General features: G+C 40.4%; 1 pseudogene; it reads right to left on the bottom strand.

Annotated features, from left to right (window-relative positions):
• Nucleotides 1-504: 504 nt before the first annotated feature.
• LOC140858017 (probable inactive receptor kinase At5g58300) lies at nt 505-11,630 on the bottom strand (annotated as a pseudogene).
• Nucleotides 11,631-17,661: the final 6,031 nt, after the last annotated feature.

The raw sequence follows: 17,661 nt of genomic DNA on the forward strand, positions 1-17,661 counted from the left end.
TGGGGACTGTTGAAGATTTGTTGAAGAATACTGTAATTCAATTGTTCGGGTGCCGATACGCACAGCCGAAAAAAGATTCGCCCCAAAAAAAGGGCATTCGTATGTAGCTTGTACAAGCCTCAAAATGTTGTTGACATTACAAATAAAAGAGTGAAATTAATAAATTGAAAACCACTCATGCATGGTTCATTGAGTGGTCATACGGTGGGGAAATTATAGCATGCCCATCAGGAACCGGATTGTTGAACTTGATTTTTGCGGATCAGGAACCGGATTGTTGGCAACCGCGGCCCAAGTGCTGAATCCATCTGTTTCGGTGGTCCACTAAAATGATGATCCACGGAGAGGGCTTTGGAGAACCATCACCCATTGGTTCAACTCCGAAGAGTCCTTTAACCCTGTATCAACTTGATCCATACCGCAGGCGTTTCTCAAAGTAGTTGCCATCAAACTGTACCCATATGCTCCTCTCTCTTTATAAGCTACCAGAACTTCTTTCTTCGATACGAGAAAATAAAACATACCAATTAAATTATGTAAGAATTAGTGTCAGAGTTTCACACAATTACCAAACATGAAACATGGTACAGGCCCGGGGCACTCATTTGCGCAAAGACCACCATGCATGAACTCAAGCATCTTTACACAAACTAAAGTCCCTAACCAACTCAAATCAATTGCCCGAAAATGATATCCAGAAGTAATGCCATGCGTCTCTCTGACCCCTCACAATGTTTGCGCGGTGGAATCCTTGGGTTTGCTCTCCAAGGATGAACCAGACTTCCGGATCTCCTCAATCATCCTAACCACGTCCTCCATTCTTGGCCGTTGTTCTGGAGTTCTCGCGACGCAACTCATCGCAATCTGGAGCATCCGAACCAGCTCTTCCTCATTGTTGTGATCCATCATCAGCTCCACATCAAAAACTTCAGCAGTCCACTCCTCTCGGACCACAGATTGGACCCATCTTGGTAGGTCAGCAACATCATCATGCCCCTGGGATTGAAGTGGAGCTTTCCCAGTAAGCATCTCAAGGAGGACGACCCCGAAGCTGTAGACATCAGATTTCTGAGTGATCTTTCGGGTCTCCATGGTTTCAGGTGCCCGATAACCCACCATGAGCTGGGAGAGGGTGGCAGGAGGATTCATAAGAGGAGAGAGGCCATAATCAGAGACCAATGGATTAAGGTCTTGACCGAGAAGGATGTTGGAGGATTTGATGTTGCCATGCACAAACTTTGGACCACCTTCAGAATGAATGTGTGCTATGCCATGTGCTGTTCCAAGTATCACTTTTACTCTGGAGTCCCAGTCCAGTGGTGTCCTTTCACTGCCCCTGTTTCCTGTCAATCATTTTTGAAGGAATATAACATACAACTAGTTATATTTACATTAACATATAATCTTCTGCTACATCTCTAGCATCGAACTCAAATGCAAGTAAAGAAGCAGCTAGCCAAAGTACCTCATACCAATAGAGAGTATACTATATGAGTTGAGATCTACAAATAGACACTAAGATAAAATACTAAAACAAAAGTGCACGTGATCTGTGACCTTATTTCAGCTTTCAATGTTTTTATCATTTAATTTATTGCACCACCAAGTTTCTAATTTATACAAGTGCATTGGTCCATAGCCACACAAACTAGCATGAAGCTCTGAAACTAACAAGCACATAAGATTCAGGCTCCAGCGGGATATCCCACGGGACACCGGAACGAGGTACCATCCCATATGGCGGGACAAGGCCATCCCGTTAGTGTCCTAGCATCTCAATCAAGATGCCTTCGGACATCCTCTATCCTAAGTGTCAGGATGGGATGAGACAGCGACGCATTCCGTTCTACGAAAAAATCAGGACAGTCCCGTCCCACGGAATTTAAAATCTTGTAAGATACTACTCTCAAAATCAGCAAACGCTGAACTGATCTGAATCGGATGGTTCGGCCCATATTCAAGAGCCATTGAGGGCTCTTTCCTTGACAGCCAGACACCGCTCATTCCCCCTCTCCCCTGTCTTTGGCATCTTCAACCTATGGATGGTATAAGGTTTGTTGGCTATGGCTATTTTTATGATAATAAGATAGAAAATTAAATTGAGAAGTCCAAACGGATCTGACAGTAAATATATGGCTTCAATAATACCACATCTTTATACATTTGATTTTTGAATCAATCGATCCTACCTCTTAACTAACAAAGTTTACAAAATAGCTGGCCATCACTTGTATACCTTGCAATTCTTATTCCAAAGGTACTGAACAAGAGACACCTTCTTAAATTTGTTGTCTTGTACTCCAACATGGCAATGTTTTGCGCATTCATTTTAGGCATTATGGCATTACTCTTCAAAGTGAGAAAGATACCAGACTTAAATTTATACACCGCATTATAACCTAAAATAGATGTACTTGTTGAGAGTTGCAATACAGCCTTTAATATTTAAAATCATATTCTACTTGTTATAGCCCAAAACCCAGCCCAACTAAGCCCAGCCCAGCAGACCCAAGCCCCCAAAAAAAAAAAAAAAAAAAAAAACAGGGGAATCAAACCGGGAAGAAGACTCCCGATAGGAGTCTTCTTCTCCGGCGAGACCAGGGCAAGATCGGACTCCTAGGACCCCTCGGAGTCCTAGGGTTCCCTATAAGAAGACCTCCTCTCCCTTGAGACCGAACATCGGCCTCCTCCCTCTCTCTTTCTCTCCATTTTTCTCGATCGAAGCCGCGGACACCGTTCGATTTCTCGCCGTGATTGCTCGCCGGTGAGGTCACCGGAGGCCGGGGTGAGTCTTCCTTTCCTTCCTCTCTTCCTTCCCTATCTTCCTGTACCTTTGCTTGAGGCGGCCGGCGACGAGTGTCGCCGATTTTCGGTCGGGAAGGAGACCCTGTTTTTGAGTCTTTTTTCTTTGATTTTCTGGCGCCGGCCATCGTAATCGACCGCCGGCCATACTCCTCCGTGACCGGGGGAGTGGCCCCCGTCTGCCGCCGGTCTCCGCCGCGGCGGCCGTGGCCTGAACGGCCCGGCAAAAGGAGGGGACGCCGGTCCCCTGTTCCGGCGCGAGAAGAAGAAGAAGAAGAAAAAAGAAGAAAAGAAAAGAAAAAAAAGAGAAAAGAAAAGAAAAAGAAAAGAAAAAAGAAGAAAAAGAAGAAAAGAAAAGAAAAGAAAAAGAAGAAAAAGAGAAAAGAAAAGAAAAGAAAAAAAATAAAAATAAAAATAAAATATAATAATAATAATAACAAAATATATATATATATACTTATATATATATATATAAATAAATGAACAAATAAATAAATAAAAAATTTGATGAGAGAGAGAGTTTCTCTCTCTTCTCTCTCTTCTTTCAGTCTGAACCCTGACTTTCTCTCTCTGGAATTGGACTTTCTCTCTACTTTCTCTCTCTAGAATTTTCTCTCTCTAAGTTGTTTCTCTCTCTTGATGGATTTCTCTCTCTCTAAAGTTATCCTTCTAAGATTAGCGTAGTGGAAGGCTTCATCTGATGATTTTGATCGAGTTTAGGGAAGAGTCTGATTTTAAGTGAGGTTTTGATTTTGGGATTTGTTAAATTTAATTTTGAATTAAAATTAATGTAAAAATATAATTTTGGATAATAGGCACGGAAGAATCTCCTAGAAGTTAGTCGATCTATTCATTCAGTGCTCCGTGAAAGGTAAGTAATGAATCATCTTCTCGAGATATTCCATATTTATTCTGAAAATAAATAATTATTCTCTGAAATTATGCATGATTTATGAAATTATGTTTTGAAAGAAAAGTGCTTTTGAAATATTATGGTACGTCGATTTATGCACATGTTCAGTGAAAAATTATGATATATTATGGTACAAAGTATTTTGATACAGATCGGATTTATGCTCTCAGCCTAACTATGTTTTAGTGGGCCCCGCAATGGGGATTATACGTTGGTACTCAGTGGACCCTGCCAGTGGGGTTGTGCGCTGGTGTTTGTGGACCCTGCCAGTGGGGGGCTGGATTGTAGCATGAGGGTACGCTTGTATTCTGTGGACCCCGCCAATGGGGGTTAAACGTTGGTCATAGTCAAGGCTGTTGAGTTACGAGTGTTTTGAATCGAATTGGATTTATGATTATATTATATGTGAATATTTGAAAATATTGAAATTGTATTAAATCAGCATGAAATATATTTTTATGTTTATTTGCAGCATTATTCTTGAAAATTATATAATATCTGAAATATCTGGTAGAGATACTTGTTACTTACTGGGCTGTCTAGCTCTTACCTTTCTTTCTATTTTTCAGATTCAGATAATTAATTTCGAGCATGGGACGAAATATTGGGACAGAGCTTTTAGAAGCGAGATTAGCATTGTCAACTTCATTAAACTTAGATCTATTGTTTTATTTTTAGCAAAAATTTTATTGGATGTAAGACATTTGATTTAAATACTTGAATTACAGTTGAATAATAATTAATTGAATTTATTCCGCTGTGATGCATTGATATCGTGATGAGATGCCTTGCATGCTTATGGAGAGAGTTCTTCATGAGTATGCGGCGGTTGCCGCGACCCTCGATTCACAATCTCGGTCGGGGGCGTGACAATTAATATGGTATCAGAGCATAAGTGGATAAATTATGACACATAGAATTAGACATAGTATGAGTGTAGGTGGGTAAACATTAGGAATATGGGGACGTTAAAGTATGAGCATCATAATAAACCCATCCTAACAAATAGATAAATGAATCTAATAAGGTTTTTGAATTTGGAAAGTACGAATAAGAAGAAATATTTTTGAATAATTGAGATGTCATCATATGATTCATAGAAGTATGTTTTTCCTATCTTATGATGGGTTGGAATTAAGAGTGGTTAATATTTTGAAATAAATAAAGAAATAAATGAATGATGATGAATGAAGTTCTTATGCAAGAATAGAGACATTGACCTTCTTCTATTCACAAGAGATAGATTTGACTTGAGTCATGAGATATTGAACATTATTTTACAGAAAATGAGATCATAATTTGAAAATTTTAAAATATTAAAAATATTTGAGATGTTGATCTTGATAAATAAGAAAATGAATGGTTCTATTTCAGATCGAAATTAATGTATTGACTTTTTTCTTATGAAATGATTTAAGAATGAATTTATATCAACAATTAGAATATTGAAATATTTGTGGATGAGATTCAAGTAAGAAACTATGAAGACTCAGGCAAGAAAAATTTCGAAGACGAAATTTCTTTTTAGGGGTGAAGAATGTTATAGCCCAAAACCCAGCCCAACTAAGCCCAGCCCAGCAGACCCAAGCCCAAAAAAAAAAAAAAAAACAGGGGAATCAAACCGGGAAAAAGACTCCCGATAGGAGTCTTCTTCTCCGGCGAGACCCGGACAAGATCGGACTCCTAGGACCCCTCGAAGTCCTAAGGTTCCCTATAAGAAGACCCCCTCTCCCTTGAGACCGAACATCGGCCTCCTCCCTCTCTCTTTCTCTCCGTTTTTCTCGATCGAAGCCGCGGACACCGTTCGGTTTCTCGCCGTGATTGCTCGCCGGTGAGGTCACCGGAGGCCGGGGTGAGTCTTCCTTTCCTTCCTCTCTTCCTTCCCTATCTTCCTGTACTTTTGCTTGAGGCGATTAGTGACAAGCGACGAGTGTCGCCGATTTTCGGTCGGGAAGGAGACCCTGTTTTTGAGTCTTTTTTCTTTGATTTTCCGGCGCCGGCGATCGTAATCGACCGCCGGCCATACTCCTCCGTGACCGGGGGAGTGGCCCCCGTCTGCCGCCGGCCTCCGCCGCGGCGGCCGTGGCCTGAACGGCCCGGCAAAAGGAGGGGACGCCGGTCCCCTGTTCCAGCGCGAGAAGAAGAAGAAGAAGAAGAAAAAGAAGAAAAGAAAAGAAAAAAAAGAGAAAAAGAAAAGAAAAAGAAAAGAAAAAAGAAGAAAAAGAAGAAAAGAAAAGAAAAGAAAAAAAAAAGAAAAAGAGAAAAGAAAAGAAAAGAAAAAAAATAAAAATAAAAATAAAATATAATAATAATAACAAAATATATATATATACTTATATATATATATACTTATATATATATATATAAATAAATGAACAAATAAATAATAAAAAAAAATTTGATGAGAGAGAGAGTTTCTCTCTCTTCTCTCTCTTCTTTCAGTCTGAACCCTGACTTTCTCTCTCTGGAATTGGACTTTCTCTCTCTACTTTCTCTCTCTAGAATTTTCTCTCTCTAGATTGTTTTCTCTCTTGATGGATTTCTCTCTCTCTAAAGTTATCCTTCTAAGATTAGCGTAGTGGAAGGCTTCATCTGATGATTTTGATCGAATTTAGGGAAGAGTCTGATTTTAAGTGAGGTTTTGATTTTGGAATTTATTAAATTTAATTTTGAATTAAAATTAATGTAAAAATATAATTTTGGATAATAGGCACGGAAGAATCTCCTAAAGTTAGTCGATCTATTCATTCAGTGCTCCGTGAAAGGTAAGTAATGAATCATCTTCTCGAGATATTCCATATTTATTCTGAAAATAAATAATTATTCTCTGAAATTATGCATGATTTATGAAATTATGTTTTGAAAGAAAAGTGCTTTTGAAATATTATGGTACGTCGATTTATGCACATGTTCAGTGAAAAATTATGATATATTATGGTACAAAGTGTTTTGATACAGATCGGATTTATGCTCTCAGCCTAACTATGTTTTAGTGGGCCCCACCAATGGGGATTATACGTTGGTACTCAGTGGACCCTGCCAGTGGGGGTTGTACGCTGGTGTTTGTGGATCCTGCCAGTGGGGTTGTGCGCTGGTATTTGTGGACCCTGCCAGTGGGGGTGTGCGCTGGTATTCTGTGGACCCCGCCAATAGGGGTTAAACGTTGGTCATAGTCAAGGCTGTTGAGTTACGAGTGTTTTGAATCAAATTGGATTTATGATTATATTATATGTGAATATTTGAAAATATTGAAATTGTATTAAATCAGCATGAAATATATTTTTATGTTTATTTGCAGCATTATTCTTGAAAATTATATAATATCTGAAATATCTGATAGAGATACTTGTTACTTACTGGGCTGTCTAGCTCATTACCTTTCTTTCTATTTTTCAGATTCAGATAATTAATTTCGAGCATGGGACGAAATATTGGGACAGAGCTTTTAGAAGCGAGATTAGCATTGTCAACTTCATTAAACTTAGATCTATTGTTTTATTTTTAGCAAAAATTTTATTGGATGTAAGATATTTGATTTAAATACTTGAATTACAGTTGAATAATAATTAATTGAATTTATTCTGCTGTGATGCATTGATATCGTGATAAGATGCCTTGCATGCTTATGGAGAGAGTTCTTCATGAGTATGCGGCGTTGCGGCGACTCTCGATTCACAATCTCGGATCGGAGGCGTGACACTACTACTATAAATTGCATCCCATTTAGCAAAGAGTCGAGGATTTCATACTTGGTACTTAAAAGAGTAGTTGGCTTAATCATCTAACTTACAAGTACATTTGAATACATCAATTGCCTCGAATTTAAATCCAATAATGTCAATCTAATTGCATGAGTGATAAGCCTAAGTTCCTGATGGGTGGAAGCACAAAGGAGTAATTCTGGGACTGAGAAAGCTATACTTTTCAGTTCTCAAAATCTGTCAATCACTGAGGCCTGAAATCACCATGAAATCATGTAAGAAGTGCTGTTAAGTATTTAATCTACTCAGTATGAACATACCATCTCCTGTCAAATCATCTTGGAGCTTTCTGTTCTTTCTTTTTTCTTACTTGATTATTATAGGAAAAATGAAAATAATTTAGTTGGTTTTACTATATTTGGTCCAGGCCTTGAGGAGAGAAGATTTAACAGTTAAATTAACAATTGAGCATTTGGATAAAGGCAGAAATATTTTAATTTCAACTTAAGCTTGAAAGATATCTCAAAGATTGTTTTTACTGTATATAGATGGATCGGGAAGATTGTCAACAATGTATTTTAAAACTTTAATCTGCATTTAATATCAGTGATCCTAAATAAGCTATCAGCATTCATTATCTTAGTGTCGCTCCAAGGACAAAATTTGTAGTGCACAAGCATTTCATAAATTAAACTTTGCACTTACACATAATCTATAGAATAATAAAACGCTAAACTAATGCAAACATCAGGGTTTTAGAGAGGCATACCATGCAAGAGGGTAGAGAAGCTGCCAGTGGGAACATAATCATAGACTAGGAGCTTTTCATCTTTGGAGTAGAAATAAGCACGAAGTGGAACAAGTTTTGGGTGTTGCCCGACCCTTCCAATGATCTCCATCTGTTGTTCAAATTCTCTCTTCCCCACCACTACTTCCTTCAACCTCTTCACCACCACTGCAGTGCCATCCTCAAGAACAGCCTTATAAGCCGTCCCATAGCTCCCCTTCCCAAGGACTTCAGCAGAAGCCCTCAGCAGATCTTCCAAGTCAAAGTTATAAGCACAGCCTTCAAAGAAAACCAACTTATTCTTCTCAGCCATTTGAACTCCACTACTGTACTCCTCTTTAGGCTTTTCAACAGTGGAGCCCTTCTTCTTCAATCCTCCAGTACCTTCTCCACCTTTCCTCCTTATAATGCATATAAATAGAACCATTAAAAAGAAGCAGCAGCAAGGCCAATCCCCCAACAACAATTGCAATTATAAACCCAGCACTAGCATTTTTCCCGGAGTTTTTTTTATGATTTTCGGAGGGTGCCGGTGGGAGTGACAAGGAAGGAGAAAATGGTGAAGGCGAAGGAAGAACTGCAGAGCATTGAGGTAGAGGTGGCCACACAATTGAGGGTTTCCCAGGAATGAATCATTTGAAAACTTTTGGAGGGAAAATGGTATGGAACCATTTAGATGGTTGTAGCTCATATTTAAATGTTTTAGCCTGAGGAGTTTAAGGTCGGGGATGGGTCCAGACAGAGAGTTGTTTGTAAATTCAATACAGAAAGTTGAGACAGGTTTTGAATTCCCAGGGGAATTTCTCCTGTAAAGGAGTTATAAGAGAGGTCAAGGGACGTGAGCCCAGAGAAAGTGAGGCTGGTATATCTCCAGATAAATTATTGTGTTGAAGGTTAAGATTCTGCAGGGAAGGAAGTGAGATATATCAGCTGGGAGATTTCCGGTCAGATGGTTGGATCGGAGGCTCAAGACTTCGAGGGCATCAAGCTTGCCGAGTGTATTTGCAGGGATTGGGCCAGAGAGCCCAGCCCCTGGTAGCCTGAGAGCAAGGACATGAGTTTGGTCTGCTGTACATGTCACCCCCAATCCAAGAAGAGCAGATTGAGGTGTTGGTGTTCCAGTTAAGTTTACGGGGATGGTGGACTGCATCCACAAAAGCAAGGAGAAGTTGCTTATCAGATCTTAAGTCACCAGTGGCTGAAGAGGGAAAGCACAGTAGAAGGAAGAGGAAAGGAACTGAGAAGTATCTGCAATTGAGGTAATCCATGGCTAGTCTCTTGGAACAGGAAAACAGAAAATGAATGGGAATTCCAAGTGTTGGAGGTCAACAGTTCTTCCTCTCCTGCTGCAGTGATTAAAAAAAAAAAACAAGCATAACTGAGTAAGTATATGGCCTAAGCACTTAAACCAAAGAACAATCAAATCATCCTGTATTTTAACTGTAGATATCTCGAAGAATGGCTTTGTGCATCCAAAAAGAATAAAGAAAGCAATCACAGAGAGACAGAGGAGAGGAGAGGACTAATGACCTTGCTAATAAATAAGAATCGATCATTATGATGATATAACAAGTCAAGCCGAGAAAAAGCACCCATTTTCTGACAACAGCATAAACAGAAGCAAATAATCAGTATTATCTAACTATCTTCCAAACTCATTTGACTAGAAGACAATTGCAGGCTAAATGCTTAACAGAACTATTTGCTTGGCAGACTGAAGGGTTAATTTTTGAAGTAGAGGGATGCATTTGGCTGGAATGGAACATTAAGAAAGCTCCAGCACTTCCTTTGCAATTTTCTCTAGGTAGCAAAGGCCACTTCAGCTGTCACTTCCTCAAGGGTAGCTGTTGAAAAAGGAGATGAGACTCCTTGTTACTGTTTCTTAAAACCTCAAGCTAAGTTGAGTTCAGCTGTTGAGCCTTCTTTTGAAACCTACTACATGTAAACATAGTCCAAAGAATTGTATAGAACAAAAGGGCCCCACTTTGAAATAATAGCACCCATCCAAAGAGAGAACCAAACTTTCTGGAAAGAATACTGTCAATGAAAAGAAAGGAACATCCACTTTCCACTAATTAGCAAACTATGCGTGCTAACACCGGTTATAGAAAACTAAGAAAAATAAAGTTTTGATCCCCTTCTCTCAAAAGGCAAAGAAAGAAAGCAAAATCCCACCAAAACTATCCTCAAAGAAGAATCTCAATTCTACCCAACACTTGGATCTCACCTCGTCTACTTTCTTATATCAGTACAGAGCAGCATTAAAGCATTGGTTGCCCAAAAGTAAAAGAACGAAAAGAAGCCATTGCAAAGCAAAACCACCAACATTTTTCACCACCAAAAGAAAATAAAATAACGGAAGCAGCCTATAATGGAGGTAGGGTATCAAATGCGCTGCTATGCATTAGACTCACCCATTAAGCGGATGTAGTAATTACTAACAAGATGTAGATAGAAGAAACCAAAATTATCAGAGGAAAAAACCATTTCGTCTAATTGCTGAAATAAATTCTCTAGCTATAAACCCAAACAACAGAGGAAGACTCCTTTCCTTTAACCATTTCTAGAAGATTAGCAGATACAGCACTGGAATTTTAGATAAATCTATAGTTTTTCAAGAACTTTACTGAATCAAAGAAAGAAGGAAAACAGTTGTGACTTCGAAACTCTGCAAACATTCAAATACACTAGTAACTGCACTGCATTGAAGGCCATAACTCGAAAGGTCAGGCTCCAAGGGCCGGAAATAAGAGCTGAACAGCTTGATATCCAAACCCTAGATTTACAGTTAAGGAAAAACTTGAAATATTGATGGTTCTGTTCCGACAAATGGGCTACTGATCCTATAAAAAAGAGCACACACTGGAGCTTTTACCATCCACCCAACAAAGAAGAACTTGGTTACTCCTAAAAAACCGCCACAAGCGTAGCAAGAATTCCAAGAACAGCAGCAAAAGTCAGGAACTTAAACCAAACCGAAAGAATAAGACCAGTTTTTCATCTAAATTCAAAATAAATTCTTCAAAAATTCCATCTAGCAAGCTCAAAATCCTCCACGCCAGTCTCCTGTCCTAAAACCAAAGAAACGCTGCGCAACCTCAGGCCACTCCAGTAAAAATCCAAACTTTGAAGCTTAAAACCTATTATTTTAGCTGCACTTAACGAATTAACAGCAAATTCCTGGAAATTCTCACCGGCTCCCAGGCATTCGTCCAAGAACCCAGCACTAGACGCCCGCGGTGGCCCGAGCCGACGCCCAGAACTCCATCCGACAAATCCCGAGGCTCTTAGAGCGCCGAGACCGTCAATGAAGCCAGAACAGGCACTACATTCATCTGAACTGGTGCTGTGTTTAGGGTTCTCGGAGGGTTGGAGACGGGAGAGAGAGCTTTTGACTTCAACACCGACGAAGTTCCCTCTTCGTGACGAAGAGGGAGAGTATTTAATAGGCTATCAAATTCTACAAAATTAGTAATTTTCTCTTTATTGAGGTCACGCGCATCTCGCGTGTGTTGAGGTATGACATGGGTGGCACCTGAACGGCGATACAGCGGCTATTAATTGACCGGTTTTGACTCATAATGTCTATCATCACAATGATTAAATAACCAAATCGTTTTTTTAACCAAAATAACCGCATTGTTTGTTTGTTTTTTTTTTTTTTCCTTTATGTGAAGTCTTTTTTCTCTTTTTGGGATTGACACAGAGATCTAAATTTAAGGAATTACTCGGTTAGAACTTAGAACAGTGAAAAGTCAGATAATAATGAAATGGGTGATACTTTTCATGCAATTAATTATTTTAAACCTCGAGATGCAGGCTAGCACGTGGAGATTTTTGGATAAAGATCATGTCTTGAAACAACCATGGCTCGCGAGTAACGAGATGCGTTAGGCTTCATTTGCAGGCACTTTATGAATTTTATAATGTTTGCGGGATCCATAAATATGGCACATGATGGTTTACAATAGTATTTTTGAAATAAGAAAACATCAATAGTTACTCTTTTTATGATATATATAATATTAGAATGCATTGCCTCCATCATAGAAATGATAATTTTAGCCAACGCATAGTCGATTTTAATGAGATAGATCTTATCCGATCTATTTAAACTTAAAAAATAGAATTAATTTAAACTCTAATATCCAAAATGAATTTGAGATGGGCATGGATGATGATAAGGCCCTTCTCGAATCTGACCCGATAGAACATAATCTTAAATTTTCTCCTCTCCACCCTCTTTCACCCGACAACTCAAGTCACTCGATTGGTTGTCCCTTCCTTTACCTTAACTATAGTGCCTTATACCCATATGTTCGAACCCATCATCTCATTAACCATTAAACAACTACAGTGCCTTATACCCATCTATTCAACCATCATCTCGTTAACCATTAACAACTGTTCATTCCTTCGATTAAATGGTTGTTTATTCCCTCCGTTGTCACTAAACAACTGCTCATTCCTTCCATCAAATGGCTGTTTATTCCCTCCATTGTCGAATGATTGCTCATCTCTTACCATCAATATTACTCATTTGGTCGTCTTGGTGGAGCTCTTCATCTCTTTGAGCTCTCATCACTTGCCAACACGATCACTATCCTTGATGCTGATGCTTAGGTATGGATAGTTAATTCTGAACTTCCTTAAATCCTTTTGATGCTCTATGATTGATGATGGATTGCTAGGGTTTGTGGGTGGTAGGCTGAGAGAAGGAAGTAGGTACTTAGCTTTGGGCTTAGAGATAGATTGGAAGAGGTCAATGATTTCTTGCAATTTGGGAGAGAAGATGGCAAAGATCAATGTCAGCCTCTTGCTGTTGTTGTTGGGTTCAGATGGAATCAAAAGGAGAGATTTGGATGGTGTTGGAAGGCGACGAAGGAGGAAAAGAAGAGCTAGGACTTGGACAAAAGGAAGGGGGATCTAGAGAAAGGGGTCTTGGAGAAGATTTGGGGAGTTTAAGTAGAAGAGATGGAGAGAATAGGAGATGGATAATGTAGGACTTGTATGTCTAAATATGTGCTCAAAAAATAAATAATATAAAAGTGGATAGTTTCTAAACTTTCCATAAAAGAAAGTGGCGGATGGTTACTAAACCACCCACAAGTTGGTAACTCTCGTAAAAAAAAAAAGAGTTTGATTTTTTAAGTCTCTTTCTCCGAGACTACAAACTCTCTAAGACTCCAACCTCTTTAAGACCCCCATCTCTCTGAAACTATCTGCAAGAGATAAACATAGTAAAAGAAAAGAGAGCAACAACAAGCGATTAAGAGGCAATTTAGGCTGTGGCAATTATTTTTCTTTCATTTTGTGATAGAAAATGTGACCGAAAAAATAAGAGAAATGATATCTAATCCATCAAGATGATTTTTTTGGATTTAGTGATTTGGCCTACAAGGGGTAAGTTAATTTTCATTGTAATTCTCTAGGTTCTACATTGGTATTAGAGCTAGGTTTATGAATTAAATTTATTTCTGGATATGCTTGAATATGTATTTTTAAGTTTAAACATAAAATTATATATTATATATTTCAATTATGTTTCAAATTGTAATTAAAGGCATGCTGCTATCGGGTCTATTTATTTTGACTATGTTGTTGCTCATGATCAACATATTATACACATAATTTGGATTTGGGGATCCAAACTTATCGATCTTCAAAGTTAAAAAAATAAAAAAAAAATAGAGAAAGAAGAAGAGCGACAGAACTCCCTGTGTTTATTCCCTCTTCTCTTCTTCTTCTCGTCGGCATGACGGGATCAAGCTCTGATGACCACCAAGACGAGCCGACAGTGAGTCCCATGAAGTCCCATCCGAATCCAAACAAAATAAAAAAAAACAAACAAACATAAAAAAAAAAAAGAGGGGCGGCAGTTTCCGCCATCATGTCCTCCTTCTCCCTTGCAATGACCGCATGCCGCCGTTTAGGTAGGTGGCGGCAATTCCAATGGGCAGTGGTGCTAGGTGCCGCCCCCTGTTCTTCCCATCTTCTTTTGAAAGATCAAATAGAAAAAAAAAATTATTTTTGAGAACCATCAGATCCTATCTTTACCAATGGTGGATGGCAGCAGAGAGGACAGTGATCGAAGGCCATGGGCAGAGAGAGGCTAGCGGTCCGCCTATTGAGACTTCTTGCTGGCTGTCGAATTAGAATGAGATGAGAAGGAGAGCTGGTTTTGGCCCCCTTCCCCATCGCCTCAATGGGAGGAAGGGAAGTTTTTAATGAGTTACAAATTTTTGAGTTTTCAACTTGAAATCCAAATCGGACTAACTTATTTGAACTTATTTGAAAAATTTGTATTTTACTCCCTATGAAAGAATATAATTTGATATCATAGAAATGACCGTCTCTGACATAAATATTACATGCAGAAATAAGATACATGTGCACTTTGGCTCTCTCACACAAGCAACCATCTCTGACAGAGTTACGTGCAGAGATGGTATACATGTGCACCTAAGATATAGAGATGATTGAGAGTTAATTGTATACTTTTTTTATATATCACCTTATATAAAGGGATCAAGATGAGGTCTAATTTCAAGGACCAAACATTTTAATTCCACTAAAGTGTTAGCCTGGAGGAGTACTGGATTTGAGTTTGGGCATAATAGCACTAATAGAAGTATACAAATGCTAAAATTAAGGTGGATATGAGAAAATATCTAGGCAAAAAATTGGCATGATAATAATATATAAAATAAATAATGATATATGCTCTTTTATTTTGTGAAAAGAAAGACTACTATGACATATATTTCATACTACACGTATAAAGATGACCAAAAGAGAAAGTGAGATATATATACATATATTAATAGTAATGACAAATCCTTGCGATCTCGTTGTATGAGTTTCGTGAGGAAAATAAATTTTAGCTTCACTATTACCCTTATGGACTTTCAATTATATCTTAAAGTGACAAGTCAATATTTGCTATCTTAATATATTTTCAATGGTAATGAATATAATTAGCCTTATAAGATATATTAAGAAAGCAGTTGATTTAAAACGTGTGATGGCCCCAACATACGTCAAGGATACTGTGGGCTCCACATACATACTGGGACATTATTCATAGGGTGCGATCCTTTGGCTCCAACAAAACAGGAGGGTTCATCAAAATATTTAAATAAGAGTAACATGTCAGGTCGAATGAGCGTCTTTAAATGCACATGCTATCAAGACTGACTGTCCCGCCTAACCCGCCTCAAACCCGCCACAACCAGCAATTCAAACAGGGCAGATTGTTTAACCGCTTTTAAATAGGTTGCTAAAATATAAATCCAACCCGTCCTATTTACATAGTGGGGCGGGCTAACCCTATGTATGGGTCCAACCCAAATCGACAACTCTAGTGTACAGTAATATGCCAAGAGTATTTACTAGTCGCCCGGCCTAATTGCCTGTATGAATAATTATTGAAAAGACTGTATTTTGAGATGAAAACATTGCTAAGCCCATTATTGTATACGTGGGAGATGTAAGATTTGTATGCCTAATTATGGGCTTAGAAAAGATAAAAAATATAGAAGTGGGTAGTTTCTCAACTTCTTATAGAAGAAAACTGAAAATTAATAGGTGGTTAATAAACCATCTACAAGCTTGTAACTTCCATAGAAAAGAAAGGAGTTTGATTTTTGAAGTCTCTTGTGCTAAGATTACGAACTCTCCGAGACTCCCATCTCTCCGAGTCTCCTAAAAACTATTTGCAAGAGATAAAATAGTAAAAGAAAAGAGAGCAACAACAACTAATTAAGAGATAATTTAGGACGTAGCAATTGTTTCATTCTATTTGTTGGGTGGATGTCTGGCCAAGACACCACCTCCCAAGATCCTTTCAGTACCACGCGATGCAGCAGGAAGAAAGAAGAAACAAAACAGAAGAAAAAACAATCAAATACGTGGATCAGCCACAAAAGGGCTCGCCTCCACGGGGCATGCAAACTTCACTATTAAAAGAAAATTTTACAAGAGTAGACCTCACCCTCAACCCTTGTACACCCAATTCTCTCTCACATGAAGTTTCCCTCACAAAAGCTCTCTCTCTCTTGGAGACCCCCTGAAGAGCCTGGCGACCGCTGTCCAGGAGCCTCCTGCTCCTTCTCTCACAGCGCCTCACGCCTCTCTCTCTCCTCTCGGTTCGTACGGCGGCGAGAAAACAACCACACACCCTCTTCTGTTCGTTCTCGGGCTTTTTAAAGCCTTAAACATAGGTTAGAGAGTGATTAGGAATCCTAAATCAAGCCAAATCATGTCCCAGACCGTCCGATCAAGATCGGGAATCACCTGGGCCCTCCGATCGCGCTCCGGTCCACGAAATAGGACCGTAGACCGCGAGAATCGCGTGGGAAACGCCCACGCGGTCCACAGGCCGCGCCGTGGACCACCCGGTCCACGGTGGAACGGGGATGGCCAGCAGGCCGCTGGGTCGCGCGTCCCGCGCGGGCCTGGGCCTGGGACTCGCGTCCCGCGCAGGCCTGGGTCGCGCGTCCCGCGCGGGCCTGGGTCCCGCGTCCCACGCGGGCCTGGGACGCGCATCCGCGCGCCCGCCGCCTGCGGCGCGCCGCTGCCTGCGGCCGCGCCGCTGCCGCCCGCCGCCTCGATTCTCGTGCCAACTTCGAAAGCTCGTATCTCCTCCATCCGAGCTCCGTTTCAGGTGATCTTGGTCTCGTTGGACTCCGTTTTTCGCCGCGAACCTCGCTGTGGGCTCAATGTGGCTGAATCTCGAGGCGTCAAATCCTAACAATCTCCACCTCGACTCGATATTCGGCCTCCTTCAAACTCCGAGAGCTTCTGGATCTCCTCGCCCCCATGCCCTGGGGCAATCGCCTGCTGATCATGGATGGGCAAACATGGGAGTCGAGCCAGGCCGCTCGATCCATCTCCGTCGTATGCTGTGCTCCTCCTGACCTGAGATCTGCTCGGGCATCATCCTGCGGCAATAGGAATCTTACCTTGCGACGTCGCCTCTCATCCTCCCGAGTCTCCTGTCTCGTGCCCGATCCGCCTCCTGGAGCTCCACCTCGCTCTGGGCTCCACCTGGCTCCCGATGCTCCACCTCGCACTGGGCTCCCTGCCAGGTAATAATGTCCTCTGCTCCCCTTCTTCCCCTCCAGCACAATCCTATCGCCGCATAGCACCCTCAGGATTCCTCCACCAGCTACCGTCCTGTAGCCTCTCGAATCCAGTCTGCTAAGTGAGATAAGATTTCGCCTGAAATCGGGTATGTATCGGACCTCCCCCAATCTCCTCACTGCACCGTCATGTGTCCTCCAGCTGACCGTCCCAATGCCTCTGATCGCACAGCTCGATCCATTCGGCAGATATACAGTGCTCTCACTGTTCTCCAGGGAGTCAAACTGCTCCTCTCTGCAACACACATGATAGGGCATGGAGAATCTAATATCCACTGCTGGGAAGAAGTAGATACCTCGTCAGATATCTCCAGG

The sequence above is a fragment of the Elaeis guineensis genome, chromosome 5 (assembly GCF_000442705.2).
Source record: "Elaeis guineensis isolate ETL-2024a chromosome 5, EG11, whole genome shotgun sequence".
NCBI classification, from domain to species: Eukaryota; Viridiplantae; Streptophyta; class Magnoliopsida; order Arecales; family Arecaceae; genus Elaeis; species Elaeis guineensis.